Here is a 20,946-nt window from a genome sequence, read left to right on the forward strand (position 1 = left end):
TTATAAATCACAGTATCAGAGCTGACTGCAATGGACAGGGGCATAGAGGGTTGTATAAACCCTTACAAGTGTGCTGAAAGTTTCTTTTGTCTAACACACCAGCTAACTTCTTGATTAGATAAAGACCTAAGAAAACTCCTCTGGAGTGGAGAAGATGGCAATCAAATGTGGAAATCTTCACTGTGTAGAGCACCCTGGGGTTTGTTAAATATCTGCAGATCTGCTTGTTGTAAGTGACTGTTTATTCTTGCAAGTGAATTCCAAGATAGCCTGGCTTCCTTGGGGTTTAATCTCAGCCTTTTTTTGTTTCTCCGATTAGTTGGAAACTGTAGCAGGTCATCCCGGCTCTTTGAAGAATGAAGGGTCTCATTCCAGGGTGAGGCCCAACGAATTTGTGAATGAATGAAAAGTTAATTGAGGAAAAGGGTAGAGCATACTTCAGTCATAGTTAATTTAAGCAAAGCTGATAAGTTAGTAAATAGAAACACCAGCGTATTCTTTCAAGTAGAATTTTTGCTCTTACTGATATCTTAGGTGCTGTTTCTCTGGCCCTTTTAAAGATTGGTGCTTGCTGTAGACACTTTATTATCTAATCTTCTGCCCAAGGAGAGATTCTGTAGTGTTGAGTAATTACAAATAGATTGAGCTCTGCTGGAAAGTGTGTTTACAAAAATAAAAGGACAGCTTATGCCCCATAAACTTTGTGATTGTTTTACTATCTTCTTAAAAGAAGAATTAATTTTTTTTTTTAGTAACAAACATTGTGGAAAATAACATGAATGTCATCTGTCACCATTTTTTAGGAATGTGAATGCAACTGTTGAATCTTTCTGGATTTTTATTGTACTTGAAATGTCTTTTGTAACCACTTCAGGATTGTGGTAAAATACAAAAATGTAATAACAGCTTAATAAAAGGTATCTATTGAATTTAAAACTGTTATATTAAAGCTAAAAACAAAATGCAGAAAAGTCATATGCAAGCAAATGAAAGGCACTCTTTCTTCATGTGTAGAGAAGTGGAAGAGAAAGCTGTGTATTGCTAGAGGAAAGCTGCTTAAGGAAAAGGCATAACTGTGAGCTACGCAATGAAGAAAGGAGAGCCGTGAAAAAAACAAGGGCCACAGGCAGCAGCTTTTAAAGCCTCTACGGCAACATTTTTTATGAGTCAGAGAAGCCACAGCAAACAGCTGGAGATGGAATCAAACGTTTCTTCAATTTTAAAAATGCTTTGGACTTAGACAGAACTTGCCACCCACACATCTCAGAGCACCCTGCCATCGCTAATGAATTTAGTCTCCTACAATCCTCGGAGGTGAGTGCTATCCTCGCTTGGTATATAAGGAAAATGGAGCAGGAAAAGGCTAAACGATGTGCCATACGTCACGCAAGAAGACTGCAAAAGAGTTAAAAGATAGTCTCAATAAAGACAGAACGACCTGGGGCTGTTGTATGGTTGTACTGGCAAACCTGAGCGGTAAATAAGCTTCAGCGCAGCCCTGAGTGCCAGAAGCTGAGGACTGGACAGTGTTTCATTAGCTACACTCACACGTGCTCCAGACCAGGCTTCAGAGGGCTGCGATCCTGCTCTCGGGTGCTGCCACTGCTTTGCAGAGTGACTTCAGGTTCGACACGGCCTGTCCCTGCACATCAGCTGCTTGCGGGACCGTGACACAGATCTATATAAAGCATTTGAAAATAAGGACAAGCAAGAGGTCTTAACTCCTTAGACATGGTAGTGAAATTTTGTGGATTCTTTTGATTTAATTTCAGGTCTAGATTAAGCTCACTGAATTGGATTTAAAAATCATAAAAGCAAGAAGTATGAGACTCCAGTTCACAGGTGTCCAATGTACAATTTTTGCAGGTTTCCAATGCAGCCCTACAAGAGCCCACATCTCCTTCACCCTTTCCGTCTCTAGCAAAGGGAATGACTGCAATTCAAATGCAGTCTTTCTGTTTCCCATGTGAAGAGCAGGTCCTGCTGATGTGAGTGACTAGACGTCGCCCCCCTCGCTTTATATTTGTGCATACGCGCAAGCTAATCTGCAACAAAATCTTATTTGGGGGTTCCCTCAAGCTAAAAACATTACAGCTGCCACTGCTTTTACTAAAAGAGGAGCCATCTGAGCCATTACAAATCCAAATCCTAACACATGATGATGTTAAAGGTGACAGGTACAAGTCCATTGCTTATCCATACACAACAGCTACATCATTAATAATTAAAACCTGATTTAATTAATGTATAATCATGTAATAACACTTGCGATGTGATCAAAGCATGTATACGCTGGCAGAATTGGTTTTGGGGACAAGAAAAGAGGCCTGAGGTCCCAACCGTAGTTAGGGAGGTCCCAACCCTAGTTAGGCAGCAGTTCAAGACCTGCAAAGCTGAGGAGGAGGGAAGAACCTGTGCCTTAGTCTCTGCTTGACTCCACCCTACATCCAAGGCACTGAGTCTCCAACTGCACCTTACCACAAATATAATGACTAAAACCCTCCCCCACACCCTGTTTACTAAGTCAACCCATTTAATTTTTGTGCTTAAGCAATGCTGGACACAGAAGAAATTGTCTGTGCCATCAAGGGGGTTGCAAACCAGCTGCTTTGCTGCACCGTAGCTCAGCTGAAGCAGGCATTTGTCTTACAAAAATAGAAACAAGAGTTGCACTCTTTCTGCTGATACCAAGACATCATTATCAGCAAGATAAACAGCAACTGATTAAATGAGAAGCTGAAGTTTTAGTTGTAGGGGCAACTTCTAGTAGCCTTAGGTCGTGTTCAGTTTAGGTAATCGTGGTCAGTCCTATGCGTAACCACAACTAACTAGCATGATTTTAACCACCATGGATGCAAAGTACAAAGGTTTCTTTAAAAAGATGTTGATTAAAACAGGAGTGAGCCCACTTCAAAAGCCTTTTCAAAATTGCATACATGGGTCCAGATCCAGGAAAAAAAAAAAAAAAGGCACCTCAGAGTTGCATGGTGCAGTGTTTCATCTTTAAATCCCTGACTCCAGAGTGTGACACAACATGGGTCTTGACTCCAATGCATGCTGCTGTCTCTGCTCCCCTGTCCCTCCCCGGGGACCCCACGCAGCCCATCAGCCCAGCGGGGAGCTGCCCAAGGCCAGCACAGCACTCCATAACCCCGGGGAGGCTGCTCTCCCCTTGCATTTTCTCCAGAAACACAAGGAGGGCTTCCCTTCACCTGGAGGCCTCAGCTTCTCTCCAGGAGGCTGGTTACAAAGCCGTGGTGCCAATATGCTGCCCTGTTACGGTTAACATAGTGGAGGTTAGATCATTTCCCCAGGCTGGGAGAGTTAGGTTCAGTCCCTTCCTTACTGTGATGAGGCTGACGCCCACCTCCTGCCACCCAGCCTCCAGCTAGTCAAGATCAGGAGCCACCAGGGAAAGACTTTGGCTTCCTCACTGCGGCATGGGCAGAGTCCTGGTTACCAGCCGGGGTCAGCTCTGTCTATATGTTCAATCAAAAATTGAACAGCCAGTCAATCAAAAATACAAAAATGCTTCTAGAGATGGGGACGAGAATATGGCACTCTTCTGCCTCAAGCCCAGGAGATATTTATACCTTCCCCTTCCTCTGCTGTGGCTGTAAATGGCTCCAGCAGGCACGTGGTAGGTGTGTGCTGGCCAGGCAGAGCCCTCCTCGGGAGCAGCTGCTTTAATTTACCTTTTGGCCGTGTGGCTGGGACCCCATGCGCCTGTGCAGATGTCAGCACGGAGGAACATCACCGCAGCCTGGACCAGGAGGGACATCACCGCAGCCCAGACCAGGAGGGACATCACCGCAGCTCGGAGCAGGAGGGACATCACCGCAGCCCGGACCAGGACGCATGTCACCGCAGCCCGGACCAGGCGCCGGCTGGGTAGCCTGCAGCAGCAGCCCTGCTGCCTCCCCTTCCCCACGCCCCCGCTTTGGCCCCCAATGACTCAAAATGAGAAACTCAGGAAACTCAGATCCTGGGAGTGGAATACAAAGCACATGGAGGAAAGATGCTGCGCTCGTGTCTGCCACTGCCTTTTGCTCTCCTTTTGAAAAGCGGGAATCTTTGGAGGCTTTGTTATATTCCCCTCTTTCTTTCTCCTCCTCTCCTTTTAAAGGTTTAATCCTTATTTCCATAGTTCCTCTGCTGTCCACTGCGTTGGTATGTTTTGTTCTCTGTAACTGTAGAAAGCGTCTTTTATTTATTATAGCTTAAGACACTCAACTTTTAATTTGCAAGAACTCATTTCCCTCCAGTTTTGTTTCCCTTCTGAACTGCCTCCAGCCACCCCATCCCTCAGCACCACATTTTCTCCTCTGGCAAATTCGCACTGTGGCACCAGTCCTGCTCACCCTGGGCCCAACCTGCTCCCCTCTCCTCTCCCTCTCCCTCTCCCTCTCCTCTCCGGGCTAAGGAGAGCGGGAGCAGGAAGCAAGGTGGCGGGGGCGAGGGGCACGCAAGGAAAGGACGGCTCGAGCCCTGTGTGCAGAATTCAAACGGAGACCCAGCAAAGCAGCCAGCTCAATTTAAACTTTGACCTTTTCCCTCTCTCTGCTGTGATACACAGCAGGCACTTACCAAACCCAAGCTGGTGAAATAACAGCCTTTTTTTTTGTTTTGTTTTATTTTGTTTTTACTAACGATGAAGCTGTGCCAGAGGAAAAGTCAATCTTTTTGATCTTTTGTAAAGCCTGCAAATACCTCCATGTTACCAGTTTAGCTATAGGTGTGAAAAATATTTACAGGGTTCTATTTAAAACTAAATAAAAATAAAATAAAAATCAGTGACCAAGTCTCCTTCCACCCTCAAAAATAATAAACCATGCCTTCCATTAACTCTTCTTTAAAAGTTTTCTTCTTTTAGGTATAGAAAACTGTAATTCCCCCTGGGGAATACACTTTTAATTATAGCTACCACTTTGGTTTTTGCTTTTAATTACAGATTCAGAGCTTAACAAACTTATATTTTAAATTAGTCGAGTCCTCTAATTATTTTAATTTCTTTTATTTTTTAGGTCTTTTAAAAGTCAAGGGGATAAGTCTTTCTTTTATGTCTCCCAGTCAGTTAAGGAAAACAAATGCCATTCCTACTTGATGTTCTTTAAGCTTCAGTGATTTTGTTATTTTAACATCTCTTACATGTAAAGAACTTTTCAAGATGTCAATTCTCCCACCAATAAACTTAATTAAAATGTACATTTAAATGAAAGAGATAATTAATTCACACCATTCCATTTGCTTATTACTTGACAGTCAGGGTGTATTAAAAGCTCAGACCTGTGAAAAGAAAACATGCAGAAAGAGGCACAAATAAAACAATCGGCATCAAAATATCATTTTCTGTCACCATTTTCCTATGTTCCTATAATAAAACTGTCAACTGCGTGAAGTTATTTTCTGCTTTTTATGAGCGTGGATTATCCTCACTTTCCAGTGAATTAATTTCGCTGACACTGTAAATTTTTGTTTGTGCTCGTTTTTCTTTTTAATTTTAGAAGTCACGATAGTTATGGCTATTGCTATATTTAAACATCCCCCCCACCCACCCACACCCCTGAACGGCCGCCTGGACTATCAGTAACTTTTTCCAGTTAATTCTGTATAACAAGTCAGTGTTTCCTTTGTTTGAAAGGTGACTTCTAGAACCACTCACTTCCAAATAGGAATAATACCCATTTTGGGTTTTTTTATTATTATTGCTTTCTTTACAAAAAAAATCTCAGCCGTTTGGGATTTTGAATGGAATGTGTTTTGTTTCAAGGCAAATAAATAATGTTTGTGGAAAGTCTAATAATTAGCAAGCTGCTCTTTTCTTGTGCAGGGGGCTGTATTGATTGGGGCGCGAACTCCCTCCGGTAAAGCCGAGCAGCACTGGCCTTTCGCTGGCCGGCTGACTAATTCCTACACATCTACTATCACCAAAAGAAAGGCACAGAGAAACAAAGTTGGTTTTGTCAGCAGCTCTGGTCCCCCTTTGCTCTGCCCGGAGGGGCCTCCTCGATGCGGGTGGGCACGGTGCTGCCTGCCTGCCTCCCGGCTCCCCCCCGGGCGCTCACAGGGCACACGCCGGTTTCCTCCCCGGCTCCCCGAAGGAAATCAACAGCTTTCAAGAGGCTGGAGCCATGCCCCGTGTCTCTGCCGAAGCCTCACTCGCAGCCCTCCCAGCCTTGCAGATGGAGGAAGCAAGCCCCAGCAGCTGAAAAAAAAGGGGGGGGCAAAGCATCACTTTTGGCCAGGGCATCATGGAGAAGCAGGAGTTGTCGCTTTGAGGTTTGGTAGGTTGCTTGTTTCGGATGGAGAGCGAGGTTTGCGCAGCCCACCTGGGAAAGTAATGATGGGTGATGAGCAATCTCAGCTTCTGGAGATCTCCCCCTTCACCCCCAAAGGCAATCAGATAACCCCTCCCCAGCTGGCTTTCCTGGGAAGGGCAGGTCAGATTACTGAAAAGTGAGGGCTCGGTAATGGCCAAAGCATCTACCTAAAGCCTCCTTTATGAAGCTCTTCTTAGGAAGTTGTGAGAAGTGGCGAAGCTAAGCTGAAGAGCCTTTGTGGTACAAGCTGTCTTTGGCAGTGTGAACACAGTTGAGCTGTTCTTGATTGCATGACTGGCTAGGAAATTTTGACTGCAAAGACTCAGTGTGACTGTCGAGAAAAAAGAATTAGTAAAGTACAAAGGCTATTTTGGGCATAATAACTGGTCATTCTGGACACTAAGGAAATACCCACATACACACACATCACAAAATGTTACATATATGGAGATGCTATGATAGCTCATACTGTCTCATAGTTTCCATTTAAAAAGTTCTGCTTTCAAGGATTTCATCATTCACCCATAAGCATTTACTCTGGGGCAAAACCAGACATACAGTATCCCTTGAAAACTGGGAAGACAGTTGTAAAAAAACCTGCTACCCAAACCCAGGAATTTGATGCAAAGATAGTATTTTATTAGTAAAAGTTCTAACAAAAAATGGTTAGTAGTAGAGTAACACGATTGCTTTGTGCATCTATAATTTCAGAGACCATCAGTACATTGTACTCTTTTGATATTCCACCTCCCACATGGGATTTTGAAAGCGTTTACAAATGTTAATTATTTCAGAGTTGCTGTCAGGTAAAGCATAAATTATTCCCATTTAACACATGAGGAAACCAAAGGCCAAAGAGGTTCAGCTTGATAAAGAAACTAATGGCATAAGATGAGACGAGTCCCCGTGTCACTAATTCTCTAACTTCTTTCTTCCAAACATCACCTCTTTCTTCAGGTACAGATATGTGTGCCCTTGCCTTTGCAGCAGAAAAAAACAAAGACAAACCCATTTGATTTTCATTGTGATTTAGAAATGTACTGCAATAAATATGTGCTATATCACCTTTGAGACTGCTGTACTCAAGGGTTTTGTCTCTGCAGTGAATGACTGACCATAACAAAAATAGATGTATTGTCACCCTAGAACATTTGAGCTTTAACCTTGAAAGTGGACAGAGTAATGTATCAGAGGTGCCGAAGTTGTGCAGGTTATAAAGTGTAAGGTGGTATCTGCCCTGGGAGGAGCTTTCCCACATTCATCTAGGTGGAAACACCCTTCTTTCTTAGCACTGGTTGTCAGTACTGAACGTCTTAAGAAACATCAATTCATTAAAAATTAAACAAAAACAAAACCAACACAACCTTTCCACCCTGGGTGATTCCTTTTAAGTCATTAGGACACACTTCTCTCACCTTTTCATGCTTTTTTCCCACAACATAGAAAGGGATCTTGCGCTCCCTGATGTCTGCATATAAATAGAAGATCATTGGGCTCTGGGAGCTGGAGCTTCAGAAAAAATACACAAGTACTGGAGATGGGCAAATACTAAACGTTACAGTTTCACTTCTGATGGGCTCGCAACCCCAGATGTTGCTATAAACAATTTCATTTCTGTCAAGCTCGTGACCCCACTTGTAACTTCTGTGACCCCACTTCTGGTCATGACTTTTAGTTTGGGAACTGCTGCTAGAGATATCAAAATGTTTATTTCAAACACTATGCTCAGAGCTGCTAGCTCCCCTCCCAACAAATGAAAACATCAGGAGTCAGACTCCAAGAAAGTTGTGAGATGGAAAGTTTTTAAAAACGGTCATTTAGAGCCTTTTCTTCGAGCCTACCTTTCTGTTTTAACACCTCCTCCCCTCCTGCAGGACGCATGCATGACAACTACAGCCCTACCACCCTCCACAAATTTATAGTGAGCAAAGTAACGGTGACCTCCTCTGGAAAAGCTCTTGTAGAAAAGAAACGCAGCACAGAAATCATGTGCTATCTGATACTGTTGAGAACTCACAGCTTTTCCTTAACATAGAAATTCCCAGTGATTGATGCCAGTCCAGCCCAGCCCACACCTTCCCCTTCCTCCAGCTGAACCTGCAGTGACTCCCTTCGCCAGAAGGCTGTGTCCAGGCCCCCGCTCCCAGAAACTGCTGGGAAGGTAGCATCAGGCTGGAAAGGTGGCTGCCCCGGCTCCCAGCTCCTAAATTTGGGACAGGTTTAGTTCCCACATCTTTCCAAACAGCCAAACGTCCGTTATACCTGTTGAGACCTTTTGTCCCCAGTTTTCTAGGGCATTACCGGGATCCAAACTGGTCTGGAACCATTTTGTGGAAGAGAAGAAAAAGGGAGCGAGAGAGAGAACTGTTTTTTGCAGGAGAAGGAAGGAGATCTGTCTCCATAAGAGCAGGGGTTGGAACGTTCCTTGGTTTCTCTCTCTCCCCAGGCAGCGGTGGTGCAGCGGGGCAGCAGCCTGGGAAGCCTCTCCACGGGCAGGCTGCTGCTAATTAGAGCCAGAATCGCCTTGGCTCACCAGCTGCCAACACTGCAGCTTGTCGGAGTGGCGTGTGGCCTTCGGTGCTTCTTTATGATGCGTAAAGAAACCCCAAAATGATATTTTTCGTTTAGCATTAGAAATTCAGGTGTTGTCTGGCTTGGAAATCTCCCTGGCAACTGGGGAGCAAGGGGAAACAATGACATTACAAGAGCCAAGAGAGTGAAAGCTGAGCAACTGAGAATCATTAGCAGAGTTGCCAGCTCTAATGGTTCTCCTTATAGGCTGGAGGATTTCAGACCCTCTTAAGGTTTTGGAGGGATAAACTGGGTCTGTAGGAGGAGCTCTCCTGACTGGTCGTTCCCTTTCTCCCACCTGCCTCCTGGGGAAGGAGTCACCCAGAGGTGCTCCAGCTGCATCCCTTTACAGGACCAGGTGCTCACCACTTCACAGGGGAGGGGACGCAATAATAGAAGACATACGATAAGAAGAGCTAAAGAAACAGTGGTAGCTGATATAGCTGCTCAACTAACGAGTGCTGCTAGGCTAAATTGTGTTCGGAGGAAGGAGAGGTGGATAATTAATTTTGGAGGCTGCAAGGATAAAGGAATTTTGCGCATGAAAATTAACCCATATTTATAGAAGACAGGAGTGCATAATTATGTTTTGCACAGGGGCTAGAGAAGTTCCTGGGGATGTAGCGTCCATCGTAACAGTGCCTGAGTTTCCAGCTCTCTCTCTCAGTGCTGTGGGTAAAGTCAGGAATTGGAACCGTGGCTGTAGGATACAGAAGCCGAGGCAGAAACAGGTTATCCTTCCCCAAGGTTGCAGGACTGCGCGCAGCAGCACTGCCCTGGGATTTGGGGCAAGTGGGGGTGGGAGAAAACCAGCAAGTGGTTTCTCTGTGGTAAAGCACAGCTTGCTAACTATTTCATTTAACAGTGCTGTGAAGAACTCGGTTTAAGCAAGTAAACACAGTTCTGATGTATTATTCCAGGGACTTAATTTTGAGTTGTAGATACCAGGCCTGATCATCACCTGGTCCTTATATTACGATAAGTTCTTCTGACTTGCTTCATGTGTCACATTATAGCTGTTTCTTTGTTTTGCTGATTAAATAAATATTTATGGAATGGCAACGAATTCAATATGGAGGAAAAGTCTATGATAATGGCAACTCTGTGGCACAGGCTGTGTAAATGGAGTTGTAAGTTAGTTCTGAAAAATCTCACCTTGCTTTTCCCTAGCTATTTCACAGTTGCTCTGTATGTTAACATGTTCCACACAGGGGTCAGCAGTAGTTAACTGTAATGAGGTAATTACAAGGTACATTGAGTACAGATGTATGTTAAGGGACATACATTAAGGATGTAGACTAATGGTGCTGTGGTGACAGCAAGTTCAAGACTTGTAGTAATGTTCTGTACATTTAATGCCTTTAATACCACTTTTTTTTTAAGCAGGCTTTATCAGCTTTGTTTCTCCTGACTGCTGTATGTATTACCATGCGTATATTTATTGGTGTGTGTGGAAGCTAATGACCGAGGTCAGGGATGTCAATCTAATGATGCAAAACAGGTAATAGGTGTGTTTTGTATTTTTTTGGTCCAAGCATTCTTTGTAGATTTAAAATGACCCCATTGCTGTTAAAATGAGAAGATATGTTTTTGTTATCTTTTTGTGTATGTGTGATTTTGAAAAAATAGCTGCACAATAGGTTAAGAGGAAGCAATAGGAAAGTTGGTCAAGTGCATTGGCCGTAGAGAAGAGGAATAATGTGTGAAAGGAATTGAGGATGAAGGCAAAACATATGTTTACATCATGAGCACAGCTCTTGTATATGGCTGAGCTACCTTAAGTGAGGTAGCACGAGTTCTGCTGGCAGGAGGCACACAGCAGCAAGCAGCTCAGCATGGGCTGTAAAACTTGCTTCAGGCTGGCTAAGGCACTACCTTGGGTGGTTAATCTGTGCTGAGCAACGTGCTGCTGTCGCATTACTACTAGCAACACCTGAGCTGGTGATTTCATACCAGTCCCTGGGCTACGGTGATGTACACCTCACATCTCTGCAGCACACAGGCACTGAGGGCAAATTCTGAATCTTCTTTTGAAGAGAATGAGGAACCTCACTGAGGGAGAAGGATGTCAGTTTTTGAGCACTGAGGTGAATTAGTTGCACTTTGGGTCTTGGGATGGTTCAGTACCAATCAGAAATCTCAGTCCCTAAGGATGTTGCATAGATAATTTTATTAATATGCACCTAACAATGAGACATTATGATGAAAGAATAACAGAAAAATCTCATTGGGATATTCTGTATTCAATGTGAGGTTTGAACAGCATGTAGTTATCAATACAGGAAGTCACAGACTTAAGAAGGATAGAAAACCTATGGAAGAGCTTGACAAAAAATACCCTATGCATCAAAAGAAGGTGCAGCAGAAAAACCAGCATGTTAGTGCTTAATTAAAAGACCACCACCTAGATGGAAGATGCATTTTGATTAAGCTGGCGCCCTTAACATAGGTATTTTCCAAACTCTATGCTTGACTTTACAACCTGATTACTTTCAATTATGGTGTTTCTATCTTCAGTGATAGATGTATCTAATACACATTGTATATTATACCTTACTTACAATTAAGTCACCGTAGGGAGAATGCATCTTCATCTAAACCAACGTAACAATGAATTTCGTGTGTGACTTGGTTACCTGTTGTGGCATATACACAGACGTACGAGTGTACGCATGCACAGTGGAGGTATAATTATGCTTATACAAATGCACACATGTAAAGCAGGACTGTTATTTACCTTGCTAATGTAATTATCAGCATGAAACGACTGTTTTCAGTAATACTTGGAGACATTATCAAATTAAACCTGCCTTAACATTTCCAATGTTGAAACAGTCAACAAAAAAACAAACCCTAAAAGCGAACAGAGAATTTCCCACCCATGTAAGGAGAGTATCGTTACAACCAGAAGGTACAGAAATATAGTTTCTTTTTAAATTGCAGCTTCTTCCTCAAGCCAGCGCCAAGCGCTCGGGAAGCAGCACCAGGAGCAGCACGGAGAGCTAAGGAAGCCCCGTTTCCTGCAGGATCGGTACACGGCGGTCCGAGTCCCGGTTGCCCGGTAAAATAGCTGGAAGCAGCAACTGAAGCGTTTTGCAGGACTGGAGCATTCACAGAAACCGCTCTGTCTGTCCGTCTGCCCGCGGCACCACCACGGCTTGTGATGTATTTATCTATTTCCCCGTCGCCCCCATCCTGGCTCCTTTCACGGAACAGCTCAGGCGCTGCCGCGTTCCTGGTGCCGGCCCCTCGGTCCGACGCGCCCGGCGCCGGCGGAGCGGGAGCGGGGCGGCGGGGAGCCCGGCACCGCAGCGCCCCGCACGGCCGGGGCAGCCCGCCGCTGCTCCGCACGGCCGGGGCGGGGGGCGCCGGGCCCGGGGCAGCCTCCGGGGCGGGGGGCTGAGTCAGTGCTTCCTGTGTCAGTCAGCCCGGCACCGCGGGTGCGGCCCGGGGGGCGCGGCGGCCCGCCCCCGCGGAACAAGCCGCGGGGCGGACGGGGCCTTAGTCACCGTCCACGAAGCCGGGGGCGCGGGTCGCTTCCGACCCAGCCCCGCGCCCCAGGCAGGGGCCCGGCGGCCGCCGGGCGGAGGTGCGGCCTCCCCCTCGCCACCTGGGCGCGGGCCCGGTGCTTCCCCGAGCGGGTTTGTGTGTGACACCGCGGCCGCCCGGCCCCGCCGCCCCCGTCTTGTCCCCTGAGCGGGGCGGAATCCCCTGGCCCGGCCCGGCCCGGCCCGGCGCGGCGGGGGAGGGAGGGAGGGGGCAGCCCTCCCTCGGTCCGCGGCGGTGGAAGGCAATCGATCTTGTTTAGGAGCTGGTGCGCAGCTAACACTTCCTGCAGTAATTTGTGACCATGGCTATTGATTGTCCGCGTCCCGTTCGCTCGCCGCCCCGACGCCGCGCAGTCTGGGGAGGAGGAGCCCGGCTGGGCGGGGAGGGGGAGGAAATCCCCCCGCAGCCGCCTTCTTTGGGGGTCCCTGCGCCGGGCCGCCGTTTCCCTTTTTCCTTTTTTTTTTTTTATGAATGGACTGGACGCCCGGTGTCACGTTAACCGCTTTTTCTTGTTCTTGGAAAAAGGCAGCCGGCGTGCGACGGGTTCAAACCGAGTTCCAGCAACAGCTCTCCCCGCTCAGCGCGGGCCGGGGAGGGAAGCGGTGCCCCGTTCCCGTCCCCGTCCCCGCGGCACCGGCGGCCGCCTGTGCCCGCCGCCCCCTCCCCCCCGGGCCGGCAGGTCCCGCTCTCGCCCGGGTTGGGGGGGGACGGGGGGACGGTGAGCGCTCCCCTGAGGCTGGCCGGGGTGGGCGAGGCGGCGGCTCTCGGTGGCCGGGAGGCTCCTGCCCCGGCGGGTGGCGGGCAGAGGGGGAGCCGGCCGGGGGCCGGGAGGCCAGCTGGAGGAGCTTCGGGGACGGGGGCTCCCTCACGGCGCCCGGGGAGGGGGATTCCCGCGGGCTGAGGCAGAGGTCTAGGACCTCCGGCCCTGGGCTGGAAGGAGCCGGCTCCGCTCTCCTCGGTAAGGCATTTACGATCTCTGTTTTGCCCTTTTAACGCCCCCGGCGCCCCCGCCCTCCTTCCCCTCCCGGTTTATAGACTGTCCCAGCGGTAGTGACACACACACGCACACAAAGATGTTTACCAGACACAAAGGTAAAGGGTTTGTCCCGCTCCCGAGGGCGGCTGTGGCTACTGCCCTGTCCCCGGCAGATGCCCTCCGCCGGGCCGTGACACCGCCTGCCTGCGGGCGTGCGCAGAGCCCCGAGCGGAGCAGCAACGCGCCAAGGAGGCGCTGGCTTTGCATTTGCACTAAACTTCGCCACTTAGCCCTGATTTTTAATTTATCTGCGCTTTAAATACCCCCCCCCCAATAATCCGCGCCGATTTTTTTTCCTTGTTTCCTTTTAAAAATCGAGACCGTGCTAGTCGCCGCTTAGTCCCTTCGTTCTTAACATGATTCATTTTTGTAACCTCCCCCCCCCCGGCTTCCTTAGGCGAAGCGGAGGGCTTGAGGCGGGGGCTGCGTGTTTTCTGAATGGTGGCAAGGAGGAGCATAGGCAAAGTGGTGATCTCTTGCTGCTGTCGAGCTGGCTGCCCCGATCGTGGGAAAGTGGCTGCACGTAAAGCAGCAGATTCTTTGTCCCTGTTGTTCTTCTGTAATCGATCTCACTTCAAGTCGAGGGGTGGAAAACTTCAAAGGCAGATCAGGCTGTTGGAGGTCGGGGCAAGAGCACAATCAGCTCGTAATGCACCCACTTTGCCTCCTCCCCCTCTTACTCCTCCTCCTCCTTCAGGAGCGGGGGGTTGGATGGGGTGGGAGCGAGGGGAAGAGCCCCCCGATCTCTAAAGTACATCCAATCAATAAATAAAATGCAGACTTTGTGGAAGGAGTGAGAGGGAGGGAAAAGAGTTGGGGGCGTTAATGCACCCAAGTCAAACACGCAGGCTCCTGACTGCACTCTTTCTGTCTCTCCTGCCTTGTCTAAATAGCTGCATTCTAGTTATACATGGAAGAGTGGTTCGCCCTCCCCCCCCGCCCGGTCAATTTTAGGACTGTGCAGTTTACAGTGTAAGTTACTATAGAAGAAAAAAAAAATAGCTGCTTGGCACCAGCTGAGGGTTGTTCTCCGTAGCGCGTAGCACAAAGCAATCTACTATGGCATGCAGTTTTAGCAGCGGAGGGAGGGGGGAGCACGAACGATGCCAAGACAATACACAACCACGCTGTGGACATCTGCCATTCGGAGCCAGCTGCGGTTGGGACTTCGGTTGTATCTGCCAACATGTGAAAACTGCATCTAGGAAGGGATATCCGAAGTCATGGAAATGTGCTCTTGCACTGAGTACGTTGCATGAGAACACCATTTTGATAGACTAGAGTAGAAAAAGCATGTAACTGTTTTTGTTAACATGACATTTTCTGAATAAAATATTTGGGATAAGATGTCAGAAAACTGCATGCAATCAGTACTAGATCCACCTCCCAACCTGCCTATCACAATATCTTGAACTTTTTAGTACTGTGAGAAAGTTGAATTTAACCTTATGTGATCAATGATTTTGTTACTTTATACTGCTTACTGGTATGCCTTGATTAAATATTTAAATACACGTTGATTGTATCATACTAATTTTTTTCTCTCGTAGCTAAATGTGCAAAATTGGAAATTACTGAATTTGGTGAGTAACTGCTTAGTAGAGTTTAGGTTCCTTCCCCAACCCCAGTTTGTGCCTGTCTAGCAGTAGAGAAATGCATAAAGAAGCTGCTACCCAGGGCTATCTCTGAGCCTATTTTGGGATTCCTTTGCCATAAAAAACCCCTGGCATAGCGGGCATGCAGCTGGAGCAAGCTATTTTGAATGCTGGGTTGTGCCAGCAAGTATAATTTAGGGTAGTCCTGTGACTACTGTAACTTGTGACAGGAACTTGATGAGCCTCAGACAGAGGAGAGGTGAAAAGATAACTGCAAGTCAGTTTGGCGTCTCTAGTACTTTAGGTGTCAGCTGTGTTATGCTAAGGACAGGGGTTTAGTCATTCTCAGAGTTTCTGAGATAAGTAATAGTAGTTTTTTAATAAGTAATAATATTTTAGCATTCTCCACATAATAACCTACATAATAACCCTACATAATAACCCTTCAAATATCTTCCCACTTGCACAGTCAGCGATGGTCAGCTTCAAGTCTTGCAGTAGTAAAATGGTTCCACATTATGTGTGGCCCATAGTACAGGTGGAGCCACAAGGCAACACCCTGTGCTTGTGCTGGGACATTATAAAGCCCATTTCCATTCAGTTGATTGCAGCCTTCCAGTTATTCACCCTTTACATCATAATTTTCTGTCTGGTTTCTTTCCCAGAGTGAATTTTTCAGGAGCTATTTCAGAAAAAAATACTCAGCTCTGTTTAAATACAAAGAAAAATTGAAAATGCTAAAAGCACTTGCCTATTGTTTTACATTGTAACCATATTCTCAACAGGGTTGTTTTTTCAGTGTTGTGGGGTAGAGAGTTAAAAGTAGGAAGGAACCTCAGTCAATTAGGAACAAGCCTTTTAGTGAAATACTTGTACTTGGTGTGATCACTGGGGCTGGACTTTTATCAAATGAATGGGTTATTTTTAAAAAAATTCCTTACATCCAATTAACCCAGCCCATGCTGGCTAAGAGAACTATCGTTGCATTGTACATTTGCGCATGGAATAGGAATCGTATTATAGGAATAGGGCTACCATACGTCTGATTTTTTTCCCCTTGGATGACAGCTCTCCTTCCCCTCACCCGCCCTCTGGGTCCCATCTGCGTAACCTTTTCATAATTGCACTCTGTGTTTTAAAATCTCTGCCAGAGTGGGAACTGGGGCTTTTTGTTTTGTTTTCTCTCTCTCTCTCTTTTTCTTCTTTCTGCTTTGTTTTGCTACAGGGAGAACTAGACAAGGGGTGGGCTTGGTCCTGCGTGGTATCTAATGAGAGAGCAGTGACTGAGCAGAGGGGGAGAGGCAAGCAAGGCAATGGCAGCAACATGGAGGCACTAAGTGGAACAGCTTGGTGCAGTTCCAAACTGCAGAAGGCAGTTTGATCCTCCAGGATCATACTTAGGAGAGAGGATGGCCTAGGTTGGATTGATGAGGAGAATAGTGCTGGTGTTTGAAGGGGCTTTGGGCACAGGGGAAGTTTGGGGTAGCGTTCCACTAAGCTGGGAAGTGCTTGGGGAAAGGTACAAGAGGTTGGGATTTGATGACCCCCTCAGACTTGGGGTTTGAGGATCTCTGAGTCAGGAAAATTTAGGATTGTCTCCCTGGGCACTTCTAACAAGGACTTCAGCTTGTGGTAAGGAACACATTTAGGGCTGCTGAACATCATCTCCCACCATAAAACACGACAAGCAGTAGTGGTGGGCGTGCCATATGGATCTTCTACAAACCTGCTGCAGAAACTGATCACAACGCCTACCACTACTGTGATACTATTAAACCTTTTAGACATGGTCGGTAAGGTTTGGGGGGCTGTAAATGGGAAACAAACTCCCTCTCTAGCTCTCTTTCTCCCTCTCCCTCCTTCCATTCCTCCTTTGTTAGACTCTTGTTTACCAGTTAATCTTGCTGGAAGAGGAGGATTTATCCCTGGGATGCTTCATGCTATGGTAAAGGCTGCAGGACAAGGTATGCTGAAGGTGCTGGGAATTAATCTTTGCATTCCTCCTACCTCCATCCATATGCCCAGCATTCCTGCTCTAGCACTTTGCAGAGCGTAAGGAGAAACACCTTGTTCAAATAGGGAAGAGAAAGGACATCTCCTCTGCCCCATCATTAAGGTGGAAAATGTACATGAGTAAGATCAAGAAGGCTTGAAAGAAAGAAGAGGAAGGGGCACAATAGGGCTGGTTGGCACAGCGTGGTGCATAGTGTGGCACAAGTTGAGTATCATAGATATTGTAACGTTCCAATAAGATCATCCACCTTTTTAGGCTAAGAATTTGAAAGTTTTACCGACATTTTAATATTTGTATACATTCCGAATTATAACATTAGTGACACCTGCCCTTCGTCTATTTGTCAAGATACAGTTAAATCTGAGGCTGAAGTTCCATCAGTTCAGGTTTTTTTTCCCTTTTTTCTTGTTGCTGTTGAGTTTGGACATACCTCATTTTCTGTCTCAATGCATCCTTACCACACTACTGTTGGAGAGGAAGTGGTATTCCCAGATGAGAAACCAAGGCAAAGAGACTCCAAGTAAATCTTGATGAACGTGCACATTTTGAGGTGAAACCTCAGAGTCCCCCAGCTGTAAAAGCACTTCCTACTCCTTCTCCTGTCTACACTGAATGCAGACTTATAGTGGGACCTGAGCTCTCCATTCCCATGGTGTGATACAGTGTGATCCCTTATGTCACACGATAGAGGAGAAGCTGCAGTGCAGAGCATCTTTTCCTGAGTACAATGCAGGCAGCCTTGCACCAAAGCTATCCCATGCATGTCTCTTGTGGATCTCCTCAAGACAGTAGTGTCTTTCTTTCCAGACATGTCCCTATTAGAGATAATTAGGGCTGAAAGGCACTTCTGCCCTCAGACTCTGTGACGATGCTTGCGGGCAAAGCTGGTTAGTTCTCAGGAAATAAGCTAAATATATTTAGCATAGATGGTCAAAGAAGCTCAATGGTCACCTTGAAAGTGACCCTAATAGACAACCTTGACATTCAAAAGTCTCTGGCATAGCTGGGAAGTGAACCCAGACCTCCCCAGTGCACCTTCTGTTTGCTAAACATGAGCTCTGCTTCACACTTACCAATACCACCCATTCTGTTTCCCTCCTTTTTTTTAATCTCTCCCTTTAGCACTTTTCTACTCCTTTTACTCTTCATATTCCGGTTTCTTTCACTTTTCAACTTCAACTTAAAATGCTCTATTTAAAAATGTAGGGGCCAGATCCTTGGAGCCAGCCAAACCACACATGGTGCAGGCCCAGGGTATAGGGAGGGGGAAAGTGGCTCTAAGCCATTTTTCATCTCCCTGGATTCTAGGTTGACTTGATGCCAAAGTGGCCCCTGGCATAACTGAGAGCAGGAATGCTCTAAATTACACTAGTTAGAACAGTTCCCAAGGGCCTATCCTATGCCACTTGCTCCTTTCCGCCTTGGCCACCTATGAAGGCCTCCTACACTGCCTTATTTTGTGCAGGGATTTCCTACATCAGGGAATGCCCAGCTGCCCTATTATGGTACAAAGGTGCTGGAGAATCATTCTCCAAGCATTTCCAGTATAAATAAAGCAATTCTGTTGAAGAAAATTACAGAACTAACATAACATTAGAATTTGTCATCTTAATGACTTTGCTTGAACATCACATTTTTCCTTCCTACCTTCCATGTGTGTTTGACAGGGAAAGAGCTTGTTTTTAATTAGGCTGTAAAGTCTTCAAGGTGGGGGGCTGTGTAGGTTGAGTAAAGAATGGTCTGGAAAACAATACAGAAAATGTTTTATACCATTAGAAAAATTGGCAACTTTTTTTTCTTTGATGAGAATATTGCATGTGATTCTAGTCATGCCATTCCCAAAAGGAGACTGCCATTATGGAGATGTGATGGAAGGGCTGGAGCATGGAGAAACTGAAGTGAGACTGAAAGGATTGGAAGTGATCCACTCAGAAGACAAATAAGAGAGGTTATAATCAAAAATAACTAAATATAATCTTAGATTTGAGTGGGAGCCATCTTTTACAAGAGGCATTTCTAGTGAAAGATGGCAAACTGAAAGCCAGCCCAAGAAAATATTTTCTCATACAAGGAGGTATGGACTGTGGTACTTGAGACTTCACCAACATCTTGCACTGAAGAGTATAGCAAAATATTCCAAGTGAGGTAAACATGATAAGAAGAACATCCCCTGTTGTAGTTAGTGGTTTAACAGATGCGTAGTTTGCGTAGGGAATAAAACTTGATGCTTCATAGTTCATTATGGCTCATAGTTTAAGACAACGTTTTAGGGATTAGAATGCAATTTCATGAGGGCAGACTATCCCACAGCTACCTAGAAAGCATTTCTAGGAGCTAACTCTGAGGTATCTGGTTCCACCAGCTGATACAACTTCCTGGACTGAGCAGGTCTCAGGTATGATTCTGAATTGCTGTGTATATGCAGAGAGAGAGGGAGAGGGACAGGGAGACTTGGCTTTGTATTTGGGGAGATCCAAATCCTTCTTTTGGACCACTGAGTGATCACAACAATGTAGTCAGAAGTCGACACTGGGACACAGTGGAATGTCAGTTGAAAAAAAGAAGACAGTCTTAGAGCTGAACAGGTTATCTTCAAAATGTGTGGGAGAGTTGGGTTTCTGAAGTATCTGAAGGCCTGAAGTAACCTTTGAATTTTAAATACCATCCAACAATATCTTACCTTCCTCTTGAAAGCCTTGATCTTCATACCCACATCTTCAACTTTTATGATGGTAAGTTTCCAGAAGGATTGTGGTTTGGTCTAAATTTGGCAATTTTAACAGAAAGCTTTGTTATGTGCCATTGTCCAAAGCAACTAGAATTTGAGCTGAATTAAAAAACCAAAGTTTGAATTGGCTTTGGAAAGACTAATGTATATTCCTGAGCCACCTCAACCGTAGCCAGTAGGTCTCTGTCCTGCTACTTGTGTTGTTAGTGTATCTCCCACCTGTATTTTGAGCACTAGGTACCAAATCTGGGGCTCTGGCATATATCCTGTGAATGTTTCACTCCATGGCATATCAGGAAGTCATACAGCCTCCTCGCATGGAAAGCTCACTCAAAGAGTTGAGGAGAAAGGTTAGTGAAATTTTGCTCCCTGTTTTCCTGGAACTATTTGTTTTGGAGAGAGGCATTTATGGGTGGAAATGTGAATTTTGAATTCCCTTTGCTTTCTGCCCCTGTCTACAGATTGTGCAGATTTACAGGGTAGGAAACTCCACTTGGATGTAAGAGCTGTTTGTAGGAATGACTGTTGTTCTTCTGCCTTCCTGTACATTACTGCTTTAGTTAAACAGTGTTTTCTGGAAGTCCTAGGTTCAGATAGAGTAATAGCACGTGTGAAGGAACATCTGTGCAGTGAAACTGCCACAGTCCACATCTCCTTTTGAGCAAGGAGAGGAAGATTTGTCTGCTGAAGGGATCCTCTCCTATACTTCTTTGCTCAGAACAAATGACTCAAATCAATTGAGAAATAAAGGATGTTTTTTCCTGTCAAATACAAGACATCTTGTTCCTTAAGTTTCTTGAGCTTCCAAAACTGTTGTGTGTTGGAGAGTGTGGAATGGCAACTGTATGATCAGATTCTTAAAGGGGTGTTACTGTCATCAGACGTCAGACATCTTTTGAAGAAATAAGAGGCAGATCACATCTGTAGGACAAATTTTTCCTTGGTTTCAATCTCCAGGAGTGGTCTTGTGACCTGAGGCTATGTTGCATTGCATTTTGCTTCACACTGTCAGCTTTGAGAAACTGGAAAAATACCTTCTTGCTTGGTGGATCATTTGTCTAGCTATTAAGCTGCAGGCAGCACCAGATAGCTAGTGTGCAGACTTCTTGCAGGTCAGACGGTGTTCAGTTTTA

The sequence above is a fragment of the Ciconia boyciana genome, chromosome 1, assembly GCF_034638445.1.
Source record: "Ciconia boyciana chromosome 1, ASM3463844v1, whole genome shotgun sequence".
Lineage (NCBI taxonomy): Eukaryota > Metazoa > Chordata > Aves > Ciconiiformes > Ciconiidae > Ciconia > Ciconia boyciana.